Source organism: Aphelocoma coerulescens, chromosome 12, assembly GCF_041296385.1.
Source record: "Aphelocoma coerulescens isolate FSJ_1873_10779 chromosome 12, UR_Acoe_1.0, whole genome shotgun sequence".
NCBI classification, from domain to species: domain Eukaryota; kingdom Metazoa; phylum Chordata; class Aves; order Passeriformes; family Corvidae; genus Aphelocoma; species Aphelocoma coerulescens.
This window is the reverse complement of record NC_091026.1, coordinates 16,408,944-16,428,854: the sequence shown is the minus strand read 5'-3', so window position 1 is coordinate 16,428,854 and position 19,911 is coordinate 16,408,944. Positions and strand designations below refer to the sequence as shown.

Genomic DNA, 19,911 nt, shown 5'->3' with positions numbered 1-19,911 from the left:
ATTCCTCTGGCAGCGCTCCAGAACTGCGGGTATGGATCCCTGGGAGCCGCCTCCTCCAGAGGGGCTGCACAGCAGTCCTGGGAGCATCTGCCGGATGTCCTCGTCCCTCTGGAAATAACTGCGCTCCTAGGAGCAGCACATCCCGGCTTTACCCTCTTCCACCTTCAGACCCATCCAGATTTTGTTCTTTGTGTCTGTGCTGAACATGTAGTTACAGCAGCTTCCATATCACCTTCCCACTCTTCCTTCCAAACTGGCAAACCACCAGAACCTCTTTTTTTTTTCGGTTTCGGTTTGTTTTTTTTTTCTCTCCCCTAAATGATAGCCAGGAACAGGAAAAGCAGAGAGATGGCACTGGGTGCTGGGCAGGGGCCAGTTTTGGTGGTGTCTCGGGTAGCTGAGCTGATCTCCCCCTCCTTGATGTGGGGAAGAAGTTGCTGATGAGCCACCAGTATAATCCTGATGAGTTTATGGATGAGGAAGGGGGTGTTGTGCTGCAGGCGTGACTTGGTTCCCTCTGCTGTTGTCCAGGTGCCAGGTCTGCCCACTCTGCAACCTTTTTCTAGGCTTAATTATTTATTATTTTGCAATCCAGCCACAAACACTTGGGACTTGGACTGGTGGGAATCTTTTATGTGTACAAAAGCATTTGAACTTCAGCTTTGCCCAGGATCACTTTACACAACTTGCCAATCACTAAACATAACTAATGATCAAATAAGATGTAAATGTTTCGTGGTAAAATTGACAAAAATCAATGAAAAAAGTCTTAGTCATTCCAATTATTTTCCAAATTCAGTTCATAGGTGACAAATTAATATTTAAGCATATTGGGGGAGTATGTGCCCTTTATTTAAACAGCAGTATAGATATCAATTAAAGGACAAATTAGTTATACCTTTTGACTTATGTGCAAGGAAGAGAATTGCTATAGTGTGAGAGAATTTTTAACTAGTGGGTAGTTTGGTAATTAGGGAGCTGTCAGAGCTTGTAATGTTATCTTGCAGCAGTTGGTGTTCAAAATACTTCTTGCCACTCATGATCTGAGTGGGAAGCTGTTAATATGCAGCTAGAGTCTACAAGGGTTCAAAGGGTAGAATTTAATTACGATACTGTAAATTCTTAATTTTCAATTACTATGACACTAGGGATCTGCCCTTGAGAAAGGGCAGATAAAAGACATTTTGGCATTTACAAATGTATGAATAAATAGGAAGGCAAAGAGAAATAATATTTGCAGGACAGGATTGTTACATTTGCAAGTTCTCCAATTGCTTTTTTAATTTATTTTTGCTGTACTAGATTGCAAAACAGTTTTCCTGTGTCAACAGTTACAATGCATCATTTGTAGATATTATCTCACTCCAGGCAGCAGCTTCAAGGCCAGCAGAAATAATACTTTGATCTGCAGTGTACTGTAAGCCCACGCACAGCTGATGGTCACAAGAGTTATGCACAGCAAATAACTGCCTGTTCTAGGAAAAGCCCTTGTTTAGAATCAAACACCCAGCTACCTTGCAGGTCTCCTTTATTGTTCAAATTCACAGGACCTCCTTGGCCAGTGTTATGCAAATATTTGGGAGGAAGCTTTTTCTCTGTTTTCCAGTTTTATCACCGTTCACCAATGACCTCACACAGCAGCACAGAAACAATCCAGCTCCACCAGCAGCCAAGTTCCACCCAGAGGCTGTGGACCACATTGGAAACGATGGATCTAAGTATCCTGCTTCCAAGCTGATGTGTCCTTACTAACTGCAGTTAAGTCTATAGAGGCAACCTCAGCACACATGAACACTTTGGTATGAAAGATCATACTTTCATTAGAAGGGGTACAAGGGATCATCCTGAAGTCAACATTAATGAGGAGAGCAGAAAAGCAGAGGAAGAAAGGTTGCCTAGGTAAAATAATCAAGTTTAAAAGGCAAGAAACTTTTGTCCCATGGCAGTACTTCAGCCCTGTTTAAGGGGGACAAGACTGAGCATTGGCCCCACATAGCCTCTCACGTGGAGAGCATCATCCTTGCACTGCCCTGCACACAGCACCCAGAACCCACCTTCCAGATGTGCTGCAGGGCTTCACTCCTGATGTTCCTGCAGTTCTGAATAACTGAGCTGAGAGTTCCACAGCTCCCAGTAAAACTGAGCGAGGTCAAACTCTGTGTTCCTCCCTGAAGCTACAGTGGTTTTATTTTATGATGGTCTTTATGCCATGTTTCACAATCACTATCTGGGGGACTGCAGCAAAAATCGTATTTGTGGGTGTTTCCCACCAAACCTACAAAATGAGAATGACTGCTCCAAGACCAAATATTTAAAGAAACCCTTTATTCAACCTGAAGAAATAGTTGTAGTGGAATCCGATGTAGCAGACTCTCATTGGTGGGGGGAAGGCATAAATAGCCGTAACCAAAAGTTTACATAGCGTGAGACACTGCATTGGGAAATTGTGCTATTAAAGTATTTTTCCTGAAGTATTGTTAAAACATTTATAATTTATATAAAAACACCAGGAGGTACCTTTAAAGTTATTTAGCATGAAAGTCCAATAAAAATCTCCTTAGGTTTTAACAGCGTGATACAATAGCTCTCACAGTGTGTATAGTTAGCCAGCTCATATTCAGTAGTGCAGGGAACAAAAGCACAATGCTTAGTGCTCTCTGTCAAATCAAGAAAAAGTCATTTCACCACTTATCGTGATTTACATGCATAGCAAGTCAGCCCAAAATGCAGGTGCTTTTTCCAAGAATGGAGAGGAAGCACAAAAGGTCAGAAACATCATCACAAGCACTTAATACAAAACAGTTTCATTAGGTTTCCACAGATACGTGATGCTCAAGGAAATCCCAGCTGAAGCATGTCCTTCAAGTAACACACATGTAGCACTATCCTAATTTGCTCAGTTATTCAGTAGTGGAGATCATGTCAGCTTGTTAATTAGGCAATTAGCGTCTGAGACATCAACACAAAGAAGTAGGAAAACAACCTACTTTCAAGGGGTAGGTGCACAGAAATCATTTCTTTGGGGACTCAAATTTCCAATCCTGAGCTCTGACTGGTCCCTTGTCTAGTTTTTCTTTTTCAGAATGAAAAATAAAACCGAGGCCAAACCTCTGGTTTCAGGTCCCACTGTAAAATCTCACTCCAAGTCAGTGGGAGTCTGGAGATACAGCCATGGGCAGATTTCATCTCTGTGCCTGTGATTAGTGATGTGAGGAGGTGAAAAAACAAAGAAAAGAAAAATAGAAACAAAACTCATTTGATGTAGGACTGCTGCTTTTTCATGCTCTAGGCCACTGCGCACCATGGCTGTAACTTTGGCATGGACCAGCCTTGAAAAGGCACACAATAAACAGGAATCATGATTACAACAGCATCCATGGTGTGTGCAAGTGTACATCTCAGCAACAGCAGCAACAAAATCTCAGCCATTTTCCCCCTACTACAAGTTCTGACATCTGCACATGGTGCAAGACCTGCACTTCGAAGTGCTCAGAGAGGGGAGGTACTGTGACATTTTAGTGACAACCTGCAGGGCAGTTGAAGACTGTATTGGCACATGGGGAAGAATGGCATCCTACCAATGCAGGCTGTACAAACCAAGGCCCTGGCAGGACCATGCATGCACAAACCTGTTTCACAACCAGTGTCAGCCAGTGGCATCACAACATTATTCTGATTGTTTTGATTTGTCCAGCGCACAAACCCCAAATATATTGGATAGGGATAGAAGGGAGCACCTTTTTTCTCAACTCTGATAGTCAGGTGTTTTTTTCTAAGCTGACTTCCACAAACACAATTTAAAAGTGTTTCAAGGAAGTCTGTCAATAGCCTGAAGTGTTAATAGATTCTTTGGGAGACTCCAACACTAATCCAGACAAGCATCATGAATAGGCTGAGGAGAAACCCAATGGCTGTCAATAAACAACTGAGCCATTACCATCTATTCCTTCAGCTTGATTAACAGGGAGGGCTCGAGTGAGAGTGTAATGGCAGCTTCTTCTTGATATGGAAGTTACAATCATATTTATACTCATTGCCAAAGAAAATAAAAATAAAAAACACAGAATAAATTTTTAAGCTTCTAGAATGTAACTCTGCTTTGTGATCCCAGGGGGAACAAAATTTGAATCTGCTCCCAGAGCAGAGCACATAAACCAGCTTTGGTCACCCTCAGCCATCAAACTCCTGCCCTGGTGCCTGTGCCACAGGCTGAGCTCCGCCACAAACCAGCTGTTTACAAGCTCTCACCACTGGATAGACCCACTGAGAGCACTTTGCCCAAGTGCAGGTTGAAATTGCTCAGAACAAACTGGTTCTTGTTCTGTCTCAGGACCTTCCTGCTGGAGGATGGCAGGAATCTGAGCAGGACGGTTCACAGCTCACCCCTGGCAGTAACCTGCCAAGTTAAGGCACATGTACCCAAGGCAATAATCTACAAGTGAGCGAGTGCAGCGTATGCACCTAAGGTACACACAGCAAACTCGTGTCAAACTGCAGGGAATTTGCCAGAACTGCTTTTCTAAGGTTTCTGCTTTTGTAGTGACTCAGTCACTAGGAAAAAGGCAAGTAATGACTCTAAGTGAGTGTGTTCAAAGAACAAATAGGGTTTTTTATTTTTTATTTTTTATTCCCAATGCTGCACCCCTACTTCACTTCAGAGGTAACAGCTGAGGACCTAAGTGCATTATACTGTAAGTACACCAAAATGGAAATGCTCCTCTGTAATGGAATAGTTCATCGCCTAGGCCAGCTGCTCCATTGATTTACATTCCACGTAGCCTCAGGAGCACTGCAAGGGCTGTAAATCAGTGAAGAATAGCATCCTTTGAGTCTAAATCTCCCCAGCCATTCAGAAGTCATGTTAATATGTAGCTAGAGCTGTGGTGTACACGGAGGGACTGTCAGTGGGCGCAGCTCCAATCAATGGCATTGAAAAGGAGCGCTGTGGTTAACGCCTGCATCGATCACGCTAAAGAGTGATAAACCATTACAGCCATCAGCCCAGGATCACTGCCTGACACGCTACACGAAAGATTCACAGGTCTTTAAGGTTGTGTTTTTTAGAGTTGACTGTATCTTTGTTGAAACTACCGAGTTTTATAAGCCTGTTTTTCTCCTCTCTGTAAATGAAGCACCAGGATCTGGAGGACAGACATCCTGTAAACCAGTAAGGTGAAGACACACTTGGAAAAATGACTGTAAAAACATGTCTTGTCAAGTGGCAGATTTTCTTCTTCTCAGTATCTTTAACATCTTTGAGCTGGATGCCAGGTTGATTTTTTTCTTTAATCAGTAACACAATAGGATGGACACTACTCTGAGCTCATGCCTGGGACACACGTGGTGACAGAGGGACAAAAACACAACTCCAGGGACTCAGGAAACTACATCCTGATGTAATTTGACAAAATCAGGATTGGAAGTGAAACCAACTCATTTCCATGGATGTGCTTGATACACGATTTTGCCAGAATAGAACACATTTCAAAGTTTTACTAAATGAAATAAATACAATTCCAAGCACCTATAGGAAACAGCCATTAAAAACTTGTGCTTCTTTTTCTCACAAACACATTTTCCATGCTAATTTACACCCCTGAGCAACAAGGAATTTCCACATCTTACCAAAAGGCAGACAAAACCCACTTCGAAGTAGAAATGGAAAAGTCAATGTTGATTTGTGCCAGTGTAGGCTTTATACTGACACACAGGAAGAGAAGAGAAAGGAATTTTCCCTCACTCTTTCCTTTATCTTTGCATTTCACATGGATAGCTCTGAAAATCTGGCTTGCCCAGTCCCTATAAAACAGTCCATCAATATTTTAACTGATTAACAGGATTGCTAAAGGACCTGCTCTTTCTGATTCCCCGTGCTGATGTTCAGCTGTGCACACTGGATGTAGCTTTCAGACACTCCAGTTATGAGATATTTTCCATTTCATCTTTTGAGAAGGAACAACTGGAGAAAAATGACTTCTTCCCATCAATGGGGGAAAAAACCCAAAAACAAACCAAAACCAAACACCAAAAAGTCCCTAAAATTAGCAGCTAGAAGAGCAAACCAAGTGAAGGGACCAGCAGAAGCACTCAGGGTAATAAATCTAGAAATAAAAATGGGTACACCTGCCCTGAGACCAGCTCTCCCACAACCAGAAGCCATTTATGGTGTGTTCAAAACCTGTCCCTGGTTTAGTTTCACCCACAAGGTTATTTTGTAGAACACTTTAAACTAAATTCACAAAATCTCTTCCCTTTCTGACCCAAGCACGGGACAGCCGAGAGCCTTTTCATACTTTATTTTGTGCATGAAGTTAACTATGGGCACACCTGAATTTGCCTTCTGCCTACATCTCCAACCAGGCTAAAAGAAAGATGTCTCTGCTCTGCAATGTCTGCCTGTTACTTTAGTGATGTTTGTGGGGTCTCCTGAGCAAAAACATATCTGTAATCATTTTCCTGAGGGATTTAAAAGCAGGTACTTCTCCATCAGCAATTATTCTCATGTGATTCATGGAAGCTACTGCTGCCATGGTAGGGGTGGGGGAGAAGACTTTGGATTTTCAAGCTGTGAGATCCCTTCCTTCCATAGTAATAATGGCACTGCTGACTGAATAAATAGGCATTGGGCCTCTCATCCTCCTGCATCTAGAAGTGGCCATGTAATGTGTATATTTCCCATTGGCGGGTAAGCACTGTGTGGGAGCCTTGTGCACAAATCTTATTAAATAACCTGTGGGATGCATACAAAAAAGGCTGTGCACCTCTTTGAATAAACTAGCATGGACATTTATTTACCATTTTCATTTTCTCTGTCAATCAGCTTTGGGGAAAGGAAAAAAAAAGGTAAATTGTTGGTATTCATAATGCCTCAGTACAGGAACACTGAGTTATGGGGTTGTTGTCTACAGCATCTTTCAATGCATTTTTTGATAGTATTTTGGCTAATCTATTTACACAGCATTAAGGGTCTATTACATATGAATCAAACGCAAAGGTTGACAAAAACAAGTCCAAAATTCCTCTATACTGGAGTGTAGAAACCAACAAACAGAAACATTAACCCAAACAAAACCAACTGCTGAACCATTTTGGAAGGCAGGCTGATTTTCATAAGCCCATTAAAACAATTCCCAATTAGGCATAAAATAGAAGATCCAAGATGCATTTTCGAAGGAGAGAAGAAGAGTCTCCATCCTCACTGATGTTGTGATCTGAAGAGCTTTAAAAATAAAGCTCTGCACCACCCTCCCTCGCCCCCATTTTAAAATACTGCTTTCCAAGGCGTTCAGGAATATCTCCTGGAAGAGCCAAATCAAACTACATCTTGTCCCTGAGAATATTAGCTGAGGAATGATTTTTGCAAGCTCCACTCTAAGGCATACAATGATTTGATGACAGCTTTGGAATCTTTAGATAGAGCTGAATTCTGGTCTTTTTTTTCATAATGCCAGCATGCCTGTCTCCATGAAAGCCCACAGTGTCACAATTCTTTTGTCCAAAAACAGAGAAATAAACTATGAATAATCTTTTACCCATTTCATTTTGCTATTCCTACTTCTCATGCAAGTTTGGGGGATTGCTTCTGATTTCTTTTTCCTGTCATGCTGTAAGCTAGCACATGATTTTAAAGAAGGAGATGTCAGTAATTAGGTTTATTGAGTTTTTCATGTTGCTGGAATTTTAGTGATTTTTTTTTTTAAAGGACATGAAAAAATTTCTTCAGTTTTCTTATTCCAGGACAACTTGCAGTAACTTCCTCATGCTTCAGGGTGGGCACATGGATTGGTTCAAAACTCCATATAGAAAAGAAGAAATGGAATGTATTCCCTAATAAAATTCATTTACAAGATAAAGAAGGGTGAGGTACTTTATGACAAGAAAATAAAAATCCTTTAGGGGTTGAACATGGAAACTTCATATTTTCCAGTCCCCCGTAAGAACCAAGGCTGCTGTGAACACCCCACTTGCCACTTCCATAGAGTTTGCATCCTGTAACTGAGAACTTCTCCATAGCTCTTACAGGGCTCCCAGCAGCTTCCACTGGCTGATATTTCTGTATCTAAAGAAATCTAACAAGGTATTAAAATAATAATTCACTACTGGGAAATCAGTGGGATTCCAGCAAGAAGACAAGATAAAATAACTCTTAAATATGTAGATATTTCCCAAGGAATAGAAAACTTCAGTGCTCAGCCCCTCCATCAAAGCCTGCTGAAGTCAATTAGAAGACTTCACTTCAGCTGAGGTCTGTACCCTAGCATGTGGGGAAGGCTCAAAGAAAATGGCTAAGTTGGCTAAAACCTGCTTTTTCTCTCATTCCCCAGCACCTTTGTAGTTCAGATACAAAAATCAAAGAGATCTATGCTAAGAAAACCAAAAATACAGCCCAGGAGAAGGTGTTTCTTCAATCTTGCACCTCTCAGACAGATTCCACAGGACTTTACCAGTGAAATCCAGAAGGATATATCTGGAATCCATACAGCATTGAGCAGTTGAGGTAAAAGAATATCCATGGCACAATTTCTCTTAAATACATCTCACATCTGTCAAAGCCCACTGCAATCAATACTTTTATGACTGTAGCTGCAAGTTGCTGAAAAAACACAGCAGCTATCTTTTAAACTGATATCAGCAAGATATAATGGGATATCGGAATTAACGTTAGCTCAGTCAAGCATGACAGCTCGGTGTAATGACTAAGTGTCAGCTACTTTGAAAGTTTACATCTCTTTTAATTACCACGATTACCCAGCTGACTGGTTTTCAGCTCATACAGCTCCTGGAGGCTCCCAATGAGCAGCAAACTGCAAGACACAGAAATGTCAGCAAAGTTTTCCATGGCATTGTAAGGATCAGATGTTGATCCTTATCAAACTGCTGTCCCCTGCTAAGAAGCACACTGCAGAACACATTACCACTGCTCAGGATGGGGAGATATATCCTATTTTTGTTCTCTCACTCAATAGAACAGCTTTCCTAGGAGGTGGCAGTTGGGGAAACTCAGTAGATCAAGGAGTTTTCTTACTGCAAGGCCTCTTCTGTATCCCACCAAGTACAGGGTGACTGAAAACCTGCTTGTTTTATTTCTAATTAGGGCTTCCCTCTTTCGTCTCCAGGCTAATACAGCCCTTCAAACCAAATCCTGTGGGTTACATACTAGGCACAAGAACTGTTTCTTCCCTGTGTGCACAGACAGGTTGGAAACACAAACCTAACTTTTAATGAGTCCTTTTTCCAGCTAAACCACCTTTCCCTTTGTCACCTCAGAACTCCCAAAAGGGAGCATCTGTGAGGGAGCACCAGGTAAGCACACACCTACACAAAAGCCCTTTAATTGGTCAGTCCAACACCAGACCTGGATAAGGCAGACAGGGACCACTGGGACTCTCCAAGTGCTGATTCCAGGAAGGACAAAGGGAAACTTCTGACTGGTGAGTGCTGAATTAGGCCTTTTCTGAGAGATGGCATTTTGCAGTAGAATTCAGTCAGGGAGGGACACCTCTTCATCACCTCTGCAGTCCATGAATGTACATTTGCACTCCTACCCTTCACCCCCCACGTTCTGTGGATTGCTTGACTGGTGTGCTCGCCCTTAATATATTTTTGAAGAAAGTATTTCAAGAGGTATGAGGAGATGTTTTCATAATGAGGGTAATTACCATCACATTTTAATGTACTGCAATACAGAGCCATGGTTCAGCAGCTTTGCTTTAGAGCAAGTGTTAAAATAGAGAGTTTTAGATCTATCATGAAATACACCTGTAACTAACCTTTGGTGCCTCACGCCAGGGTTTTCTCCTACTAAGCACTAATAAGGTGTGCTCTGGCCTGCCTGCCACAAGTGGATGAGGCTCCTCTAATGAGCCTATAACTACAAAAAAAAAAAAAAAAAAAAAAAAGAAAAGGAAATAACTACCTAGTCACTTTGGCCTCATTTTATAAATAGTGCCGTCTAGTAATTCTAATTGCGACAGAACATTGCCTCCTAGAGATTGATATCACTACATTACAAAAAAATAATCAAATCAGAGTGCAACAAAGGACAGGGGAGCTCAGAGAAAAAATAAGATTAGCCATAGATAGGGCCCACTATCAGAACCATAATAGTGTTATAAATCCCATTCCTTTCAATATATCTGACATAGTATACACAGATAGAAAATAGCAGTAAAATACCACATACAGGTTCATTATTTTCCTTGCCACAAACTGCTTCTTGGATAGTTTTGTGAGAAGTGAAGGAAAGGGGAAGAGGTTGTTTAAGGGATGGTGAAGGAGCATTCGCTCATCTTTTTTTCAATGAGAAAAGTGCTTATTTTGGACATGCACAGGAAGGTTCTCACAGGAGAGATGAAGCCACTGACAGCAGCCCTCAGGTACTACTGGCAGCTGTTCCAAAGCCTGTGAACTCAGCCAAGCCATGAAAATCCTTCTCCAGCCTGTCAAGGCCCAGAGAAAGCAGCTGAGCCTTGTTAGCAAATCAGCCAGGCAGAATAGGTAAACTTCAGTTCTCCCAAAAAGTCAATTAAGAGGGCTATGAAGGCCTGTTTATCTGGTTGGTAATAGAAGAGAGATTGGCAGCCCTGGCTTGGGAGGCAGGAGCCAAGGTAGCTGGGATAATTACTGAGGTTGTGCGAGTACACGATGCTCTTTGGGGTTCTGTTAGGAGCAGACAGGCAAACAAGACTCGGGATGGGAATGCTGTTAATGGAGCACTGCAAGCAAACCCCAGCCTGAGCAGAGCTCTCCCCTGCAACACCCAGGCCCTGTGTGAAGTGCATTGCTTCTGCTGTGCTGGCCTGACCCTGCCAGCAATCCTGCTCTTAGACAGGGGAAACTCTGCCCATGTCACAGAAACTCCTGCTCAGGTCTGTGCTTTTGCTGAAAAACAGATTTTACACATAAATAAGCAAGTGCAGGGAATCTGGAACAGAACCTCCATGAGTGAGATGCAACTTTAAAGCAAAGCCTGTGAAAAGTCCCAATGGGAAGCATTTTAACAATTGGCATCAGAGCTGGTGGGGGCAGCAAATGGAGAAGGTGAGATAAAGCAGCACAAGGCATAAATTGTGAGGCATGGGGTCAGGTGGTGGAGAATGGGTAAGAAATCTCCTTTATTCCAGCTCTCACCTACTGTGATTTCCCCTGCAGGAAAAAAAAAAAAAGACCTTTCCAAATGGAGAAGCCTTCAATGCAAGCTGAATTTTATGTTGGCTACAAAACGACTCTCTTATTAACCCTTCATCTGAGAATGTCCATCAGGTTTTTCCTGCACAATGTCACATCTCTCCCAAATCAGAAAGTCTCTTCCTTTATAAAAAACACACTGTTGTTCAGTGGCATTTTCCAAAGCATGAACCTGGCAGCCTCCTTTGTTTCCCATAGGAGCCCCAACCTCACCTCAATCAATCACTTCCCTAAGAAAACTTTCTTATTCCTCCACTTCTCAAGCCAGCTAGAGCTGGCTGCTGTGAGGAAGGCATGGGCACAAGAAACCTGTAAAAAAGGGGCTTTAAACTAGGAAAAGTTAAGTATTATTAATGCATTAGAGAGCCAACACAGTAGCTGTTGTTGCTGTCAAATGCTTTAGTAATACACTAATCTCACCATCCACATAATTCTGAGCGTCTCCCCAGAGAAGCCAGGATTACTGCATCGGCCATATAAAGGTAAATGCTGCTTTTCCCATTATGATTCTACCCACAACTTCCAGCACTGCCTGATTAAAATAACTTGGCTCTGACTTTCACAGTATTTTGAAGGTGACAACATTTTTAGACATGACATCTTTCTCCAACAGAGAGTGCAGTTACAGGAGGCTTTTAATGGTTTTTGCAAAGCAATAACTCTGCAACTTGAAGAAAAAAAACAAAAGGCAACCTAAATATGAAAAGGCTGCTTTTATTAAGATCCTCTTTTTCATTAACATTTGCATTTTAGAGCTGAATATCATTCTATGAATATCAACAGTAGAGAACTAGGTACTGTGGCACTGAAAGCTTCTTTTCCTAGTGAATTATTTTATGGTAAGTACCTTCATTTATTTTATTTAAGATTATTAAAAAAAGAAAAAAGAGAAAAAGACCATTTTGATGTGTGCTTTTCCCCCATTTTCAGCTGTGAGATGTCTCTGGCAAGGATAATCTGTCAGTATTTAGAGACAGAATAAACTCCATCAGAAACCTGGATGTTCCTTCTTGAATGTGTTGGGGAATTCTACCCAGAGACCTGGGAGCCCTATCCAAAAGCAGACTTCTGGAGATCAGAAAGAGAGGTTTGTTTGGAAGTTTCCCTGCTCCCAGAGCTGCTCTTTGTGCAGCCTGTGCAGGGACCCTCTTGAGCAGAGCCACCACAGCTGACAAAGCTCCCCAGTGGCCTCCTGCACCTTCCTCAGTGTTCCTGTTATGATTATATTTTGTCAAACTACATCAAATACTTGAAACTCCTCACAAGTCATAAAAACATAAACACAGTCACAATAAAAGTACTCACCAGCTATCTAGAAATGGTGGGCATCAAGCTCAAGGACTTATTTTTCCTTACATCCGTGAAACTTTCTTCTTAAGTAGCCTGGGAGTATAATTTACAAAAGATTTCTGATTCAGTTCCCTTTTACTCCAGGTTTGTCCTTGACTCCTCCAGCAAGAAGATTTTCTTCTCATAATTTTAAAATTTCAAATCAGCCCTGCTTCCAGAGCTGCTCAAGTGCAACCCTTCTTTTGGCCAGAATCCTTCACAGGTGAGTTTAAGTGTCTCAAATGTCAGCAAATGAGCTGCAAAGAGGCATCCTACTACCCACTTTATCTCACTTAAGTAAGGACAACAAATTCTATCTCTTTCTTTTTTTGTTTTTTTTTAATCTAATGTGGTATTTGCAGATAACAACTTTATTTAGAACTGCCCTGTGGCTAATTTTTATAAGCATTTGTTCAATAAATACATCATCCCGAAGTCCGAAGATTAGTATTTGTCTCCCCAACACTGTAGCTCAAATATTTTTTTGACAGAAATATTTACAGCTGATCTTAAGCTTTTGACAGAAATCTTCCAAGAATATCAGCACGTCAAGGATCTCCATTTGAGATCAGTGAAGCTACTGCTTTTTTCTCTCTGCTTCATATGAAAAGATTCCTTTAGAATATCCTAAGGAAACTTTTGCAGTATCGTGACTAGATTTTCATACAATTTGTAACTACTTAATTGTAATGAAGTCTGGGGAGAGCAGTACCCACTCACATAAATTAGGCTGTTGAGGACTGGCAGATATTGCTGAGAGGAGACAGATGTAATGGTGAAGCAGGACTATATTTAAAGGGCCACAGTTTCTTCCTGCTTGTTCCCAACCACTAACAGAGCACACCTTGATGGAGTATGATCCTGGCTGAGAACAATGCATGTAATGGGTAGAAATCTCCTTTTTCCCAGTTCCCATCCAGCTGGGAGTCTCTGAGGCCATGGAGCAACTGGGGGCAACTTGGAGCCACCCCCTCAGATGCTGCAGTTGAAGTCAGGGCAGGAGCAGATGGGTTTGTGTGGCTGAGACCTGTAATGGGCTCCCCAGTGCCCCTCCTCTGCACTGAGCAGATCTTGACCCTAGGCCAATATACACCGAGCTCAGAAGGGTGCTTGAAGTAGCTTAATTAGGGAGAAGCTTTATAAAAGCTGCTCTTGTACAAAATAACTCGCTTACTATTATAGAGTATAGAAACAATTCAATTGTTTTGTACATTCCATATCCAATGCACTCAGTAGAGCTAAGGAGCTCCCTTATAGCTTCTTAAGAAAGAATAACAATGGAAATTATTAAAAAAGAGCCAGAGACACCAAAAATCCAGCAATTAAAAGCACCTAATATCATATTCATACTTTCATGTATCAGATGCTACCAAACTCTTTTTGCTGCATGCCTGCATTCATTACAATATGTAAAACTGGGAGTGATAGTCATGGTCATCAGTCAAATTATCCCACATCAAAAATCAGTCTCTGCTCTTCTGCCTCAATCTTGTCACGCTGCTGTGGCTCCAAACTTGGCCACTTCCCTTAATATAATCCTTATCTTTAATGCTTCCCTCCCTTCACCCTCCCTGCACTTAAAAATTGCTTTGTACTGCAAAATGCGGCAAAGGATTTTTCGGAAGAAGGGGAAAACCTCCCTGCAGTAATCTCCCCTCATATCCAACTGCCAATTTAGAAACTCAAGGTGTCAAAAACCTCCCAAGTGGCATTTTCCTCCCATATGTTTTCAAATGTTCCATCCCCAAAGGTGACCCTTCTGAGATGCCACATCCCCGGCAGGAGCACTCCACCTCCAAATCCATCTGCTCGGACCTGACACTTTAATTAGCTGGGAAGTGAGGGGACAGGCACCCACCCTGCTGATGGCACAGTGGGGGACGAGGCCCAAGTCTGTGTTCAGGGGTGACCCAGCACCTTTCTCATCTCAGCTGCTACAAACAGAAACCACCAGGATTTCCCTCATATGCTCTGGGAATGCCAAGTGGCAGAAAAAGAAATCCTCCAAGCTAATTACTGAAACAGTAAATGAGTCACAGCAACAGAAATCTCAGCAAGTGCTTGTCCTTTCATCACACTAAAACCTGCTATTTCTCTTGGGAAAAAATCAAAATAATTTCCGTTACTTTAATATTAATAAAAATCATATCAGAAACACCAGCACAGGCTTACAGAAATGTGACTAAATTTTAGATATATGGCTTCTTTGGAAAGCTATTCAAACATGCTAAATAATCTTTTATCAATGGAATGCTTTGCACTTGATTTTTTGCATGAAGTGTTTTAAGATAAGAGAGGTTTTTAAAGCAACTTTCGGGTTCATTCCAGTCCTATGATACCTCTTCAAAGTTCAGAGCCATGGCTATGCATTCAAGAGCTGCATTACTGAGAAATGTACATCAGCTGGAAAATCAAAATATTATCACATGGGCATAAGGACATTATGTGGAAATGAAGATCAAGTAAAAATTTTCAACACGTACAATAAATATTAGGGGAGGATATTATTGTAAATGAACTGGAGAGTTAAATAGCTCTCTATCACAGTGAAGAGGAACATACTTATTTTTATTCCAAGAAAGAAGAGGTGGAATGTCTAGGTAGTGGGTAGGCTGAGATCCTTCCCATTGAATTTGATGACGGACTGCAAGAGGTGCAAACTCAGACCAACAAAATTATTACTTTGAAAAGCAGCAGGTTTCCAGCCTTGAGAGTTTAAAGAGCCAAATCTCTCAGCAATCTCTTTTCTGTGGGAATCCTTGGAAGTTTAACTGTGGTATTGTGCCTTTCCCTGCACACATAGGCAATCTGCATCTCTGAAAACAAGAGAGGGTTTCAGTGCCAAAATTAAGTCAAGTGAGATTTACCAATGTGCAAATGTCTGCTCCTGGAGACAGGCTGTGCAGTTTTAGGGATAATTTTGGCCTTTTGCAGAGGATGCATAGTTTAAGCACTGTGCTCAGGCACCCAAATTACTCCTGAGCTTTCCCTCATGGTGGAAAGAAACTGGCATTTTTCGAAGGTGGTTCAGCCCATCAGAGATCAGGCTCCTACTAAGGGCATTCAAAGTGGGTGCCTAAATTTTTGCATGGTAGTTTCTTACCCCTGAGTTGTTCCACCACCCTGACAGGATATGGTGACTGCTATCAAAAACCCAGGAGTTTGCACCAAGGGCAGGTAGTGCCCAACAAGTGTTTTGATACACTTACAGCTGCAGAAACAATGGGCTAAGAATGTAATTGGAATTGTGTAATTATACAGATCACATCAAGAGGCTCTGTCTTCTATCAGGGTGACTTATTATTCCTCAATATATGACAACTTTCTACTCAGATGAAAAAAAATAAAGTTTTTCAGTAGAACTGTAGCAAGCCATTAAACCCCCAGCCTGTGACATAGTGCAATGTGTCCAACACACAATACCGAGGGTATTGCAGGTCTCACTTCATGTCACATCAAGTCATTATTTTTTTTTATTGATGCATTGCATTCCTTGGTTTGGGATGGCAGAAGTTGCAGGGAGGTCTCTGAGGTGCAGGTCTGGGTAAAACAGACCATCAAGTCATGAGATATTTATCAAGTGATAATGTGAACGACCGAAAAAGAGATGAGGTGGGGACAAAGGCTTCTCCTGCTGGGAAGTTACTGAACACTTGGAGCCCAGGAACAGATCTCTCAGTGGCAGCTGGCTGCCCTGACTCCCTGAAAAATTAATCACTGCAGACAAATGCATAAAAAAGACAACACCTCATTCTGTCTTCCACTAAAGCTGGTGGCTAAATTCCCATTTTTTTCCTATCCACCTTCCAGTCTGTGCCACGAGGCCCAGATGTGCTCACAGCAGTCCTGTTGTTGTGACAAAATAACACCAGTGGATTTGTGAGTGGTGCCTGTGGGGAAGAACCACAGGACCTTGTCCCACCACTGCGTACTTTCCTCTTGCTCTTTCTGCACAGCACAGAATGGGCCCCCAGTTTTTGAGCCTTTGCAGTGCCAAAATTCCAGGTTTGGCCACTCACAGGAAACTCACCTTGAGGAATTTATTTCTATTCCTCCAGATACAAAACCTGATCTATGGTATATCCATTGAAGGTGATGGAGTTGTGACTGCACAAAGAGCTTTACCATCAGCCTTTCCTGGTGTTCAGCAGACACATTTGGAGCCCTGAGAATCTTCTAACACTGGAGCAACATTTCTCACTAATCTGCCACTGTTTTCGGTGGACATTTTTAAAAACAAGGATTTCTTACACACAATGCAAGAGCACTTCATGGTTTCAGAATAAGTATATGAGCAAGTACCACAGCAGACCTTGCAAACACATCTTGGTCTCGAAACAGTCATTTAATGAATATTTTAATTGATAAAACCATATTGTAGAAATGTTCATAGAAAATTAACACAAGTGGAGCACAGAATAGCCAAAGGAAATTAATTTACAAGTGTGATGGCATGAAAAATCCCAGGAGACACTCAGCAAATGAACTAACCCTACTTATATGAGCTCTCTCTGTGCTTTCAACATCAGCACTACACTTGGAAGGAAAATCCTCCTACCTGCAGCAGAGCAGCAGATGCATAAAGGGCTGATAAAGAAGGCCAGTTAGAAATCTTTCTATACTGCCTTGCACTTGAAGCATAAGTACCAATCCTGTGGGAAACTGCAGCAAATTCCCACTCAAGAATAAGTTCACATCATAAAGTACCTGCTATAAGTACCTTTACAGTCTAAATAGGACAATGCCACTTAGGTTGTGAAAAAGAACATTTAACAGTATGCAGCTATGTAATTATGGGCTACCAGCAGCTGGTACAACTCTGTGCTGGCATAACTGCTGTGCAGACTTCACATTTACTGGGCCAGATTTTTGGTTTAAGAAAATTGGTTGTAAAAACAAAAGCATGGGTATCCCTTGAAACTGCTCTGGGGAAAAGGAGGGTGGGATGCTACAACTGATGGGGCTGTGCTGGAGGTTTTCCTGCCTCTTGCCCATCTCTGCATAGCCCCACCACTTCCCTTCCTCCCAACCCCATTATGTCAAACAAAGGTAACATTCATGAGCGAGAAGGTTTTCTGGATGTGCAGCCACATTGGAAAGGGAGCTGCCCTACAGCAGCAATGAGCTCTTTGGAGGCATAAGTTTGTGGATACCTATTCTCATGCAAGAGTATTGTTAAGGATGTGGATATTATTTTTGTGCTCAAAGGAGTAAAGTGGGCTGAATTAAGTTGGAAAATAGCCACTATATATACAACTATCAGATAAAAATCTGAGTTCAGGAGGGGCAATGAATCGTACATGCAGCAGTAATACCCAGCACCTCGTGAAGTCAGGGAAGCTTTGCCACCAGCTCAACAAGCCAGGGTTCCCCTCTGTGTATACACAAGACCATAAACATTTCATAAATTATTGCAATCAAATCCAAATAAATATATTTAATAGACCAATCTTCTCAAGATTGATTCTGAAGAAGCTCTGTAAAAGGATACGTGCCTGTACATATAAAACACTGTGAAAAAAGGGCCCTCTTCCCTTACGTTTTAAATTACTGAATACTCCAGACTGGTTCCTTTGATTTTAATCTAAAAGGCTGAATTTTCAGATTGCCTAAAGATAAATGAATATTTGTCATCTGTCCCACTAACATTTTTCTAAGATATTGCTTCTCCTTTTGGCAAACCTGCTAAGATTTGCTTCTCGTTTTCATCTTCAGTTGTACAACTGAATCTGTTTTGAATGACAAATAATTCATTACAGAATTCATTTTTTAGCTTTTCTTGCCTGAGACATCTTTTTGATGGTTTCAGGGCATTGTTCTAGCCAAAGTATCAAATCCACTCTTCTATTTATTCCACAGCACAGTTTTGTGTTTTGCTCTGGCAAGCTTCCAGCTGAATTAATTTGACATTCACTGATCAATCAAACTGTCCCATTACTACCTCCTGCCCGCCTTGCCATCATGGTCCACTGTTGACAAGAGTAAGGAATGAACATCCACAGGGTCACCTTCAGAAAATCTTTTATTTAATTGTTCTAGACCTACTGCTACGCCCTGAGGTTATCTGCAATGTTTCCGTGTGTCTCTCCTTTTCTCTTTACAAGTGTAGTGAATAATTTTTCGTGGGCTCACACATTCACAGATGGAGCCACTCCAGCAGAGTTATTTAAGCAGTGGCCTCAGTAATTACCCTGAGTGCTTGCATGAGGAGGATTGTTTTATTTCAAAAGCCACATGAATGACAGGCCAAGCAGACCATTCAGAGCAAAAGTGTTCAGAAAGTGGTACTGAGAAAGACTGACAAAACTCTCAGTATGGTATTATTTATATTCATTATGCAAGAAAGCCACTTGCCTTGTTTTCTTGTTCCATAGTACATTATTCCAATTAATTAGTATTTATTATTTATATTTTTATTATTATTTAGGAGTGCCAAGTGATATGCCCAAGAGAGTAGCATGGCTCATCAGAACAGGTACAGTGCCAGAGGATCTGCAATTTCTGTTTTCATTTGTCTGAACTGACAGATGTAGCACTGTTATGAACTTCTTGTGGAATTAAAACCCATGTGTCTTGTGCAGGAGTTAGAGCATTTGTAAGGAGCTATCTGCATTTTTGATTTTTTTTTTTTCTGAGTGGGTTTAAATTTCCCATAGGAAGACACACTTTTTAAACATTCTATGATATTTTGTCATGGAGATATTTTGTTTCACATTTCACATGAATGACCAGTGCATCCCTGCACATTGCTGGAAAGGGAACTGAAGTCCTTTATATTCTCCTGAGATCATTATAGCACAGGTTTGGTTTTCTTTAGTTACACATATTCATGGATTCTTCTGGCTTAGGAACATCCTATCATTCATTGCTACCCAGGATCACATAACACTGATCCTTACATACCATTAGGTTTCCTAGGCAGCAAAATTCTACCAGATCATGAATCTGATATTTCAGATTGCTTTTGTCTGGAAAACATATAATATACCTCAGGCTTATTGTAAGATCTGGGCTGCTGTGGTGGAAAAGAAAGCATGATCTGATAGATAGGATTCATTTATTTCAATAGGTGGCATTTTATGATGAATAAATGATCCTCTTTTCCTCCTATTTCTTACAATTTTTCAATGAGAGAGTAATTTCCATGATGCATATGATGACTTCTTCCTTAATAAAATTTTTGTCTGAGTTAGGTGTATGTGTTTGGAGTTCTGTGTGTCTCCACACAGCAAATACATCTCAACATTGCAGATGTGCAATTCTTAATTAATAACGACACAATCACAAGCATTGCACAGAAGCTCCATCACTGTCACAAACTGGGTAGGGATGGTTTAATATGAGGGAAGATGTGCAAGGAATGGGGTGGATGTTTCAACAAGTCAAAGTCATAAG

At 41.3% G+C, this 19,911-nt stretch overlaps 1 protein-coding gene and 1 long non-coding RNA gene across 9 annotated transcripts in view; one reads left to right on the top strand and one right to left on the bottom strand.

Annotated features, from left to right (window-relative positions):
- TAFA1 (TAFA chemokine like family member 1) overlaps positions 1-19,911 on the bottom strand; it is a 219,923-nt gene that overhangs the window by 85,364 nt on the left and 114,648 nt on the right. The gene's annotated exons all lie outside the window — the stretch shown is intronic.
- Positions 11,941-15,480, top strand: LOC138117567 (uncharacterized). The gene is made up of 4 exons (XR_011154715.1): positions 11,941-12,026; positions 12,118-12,274; positions 12,622-12,739; positions 14,267-15,480. It is a non-coding gene; the product is annotated as an uncharacterized lncRNA (long non-coding RNA).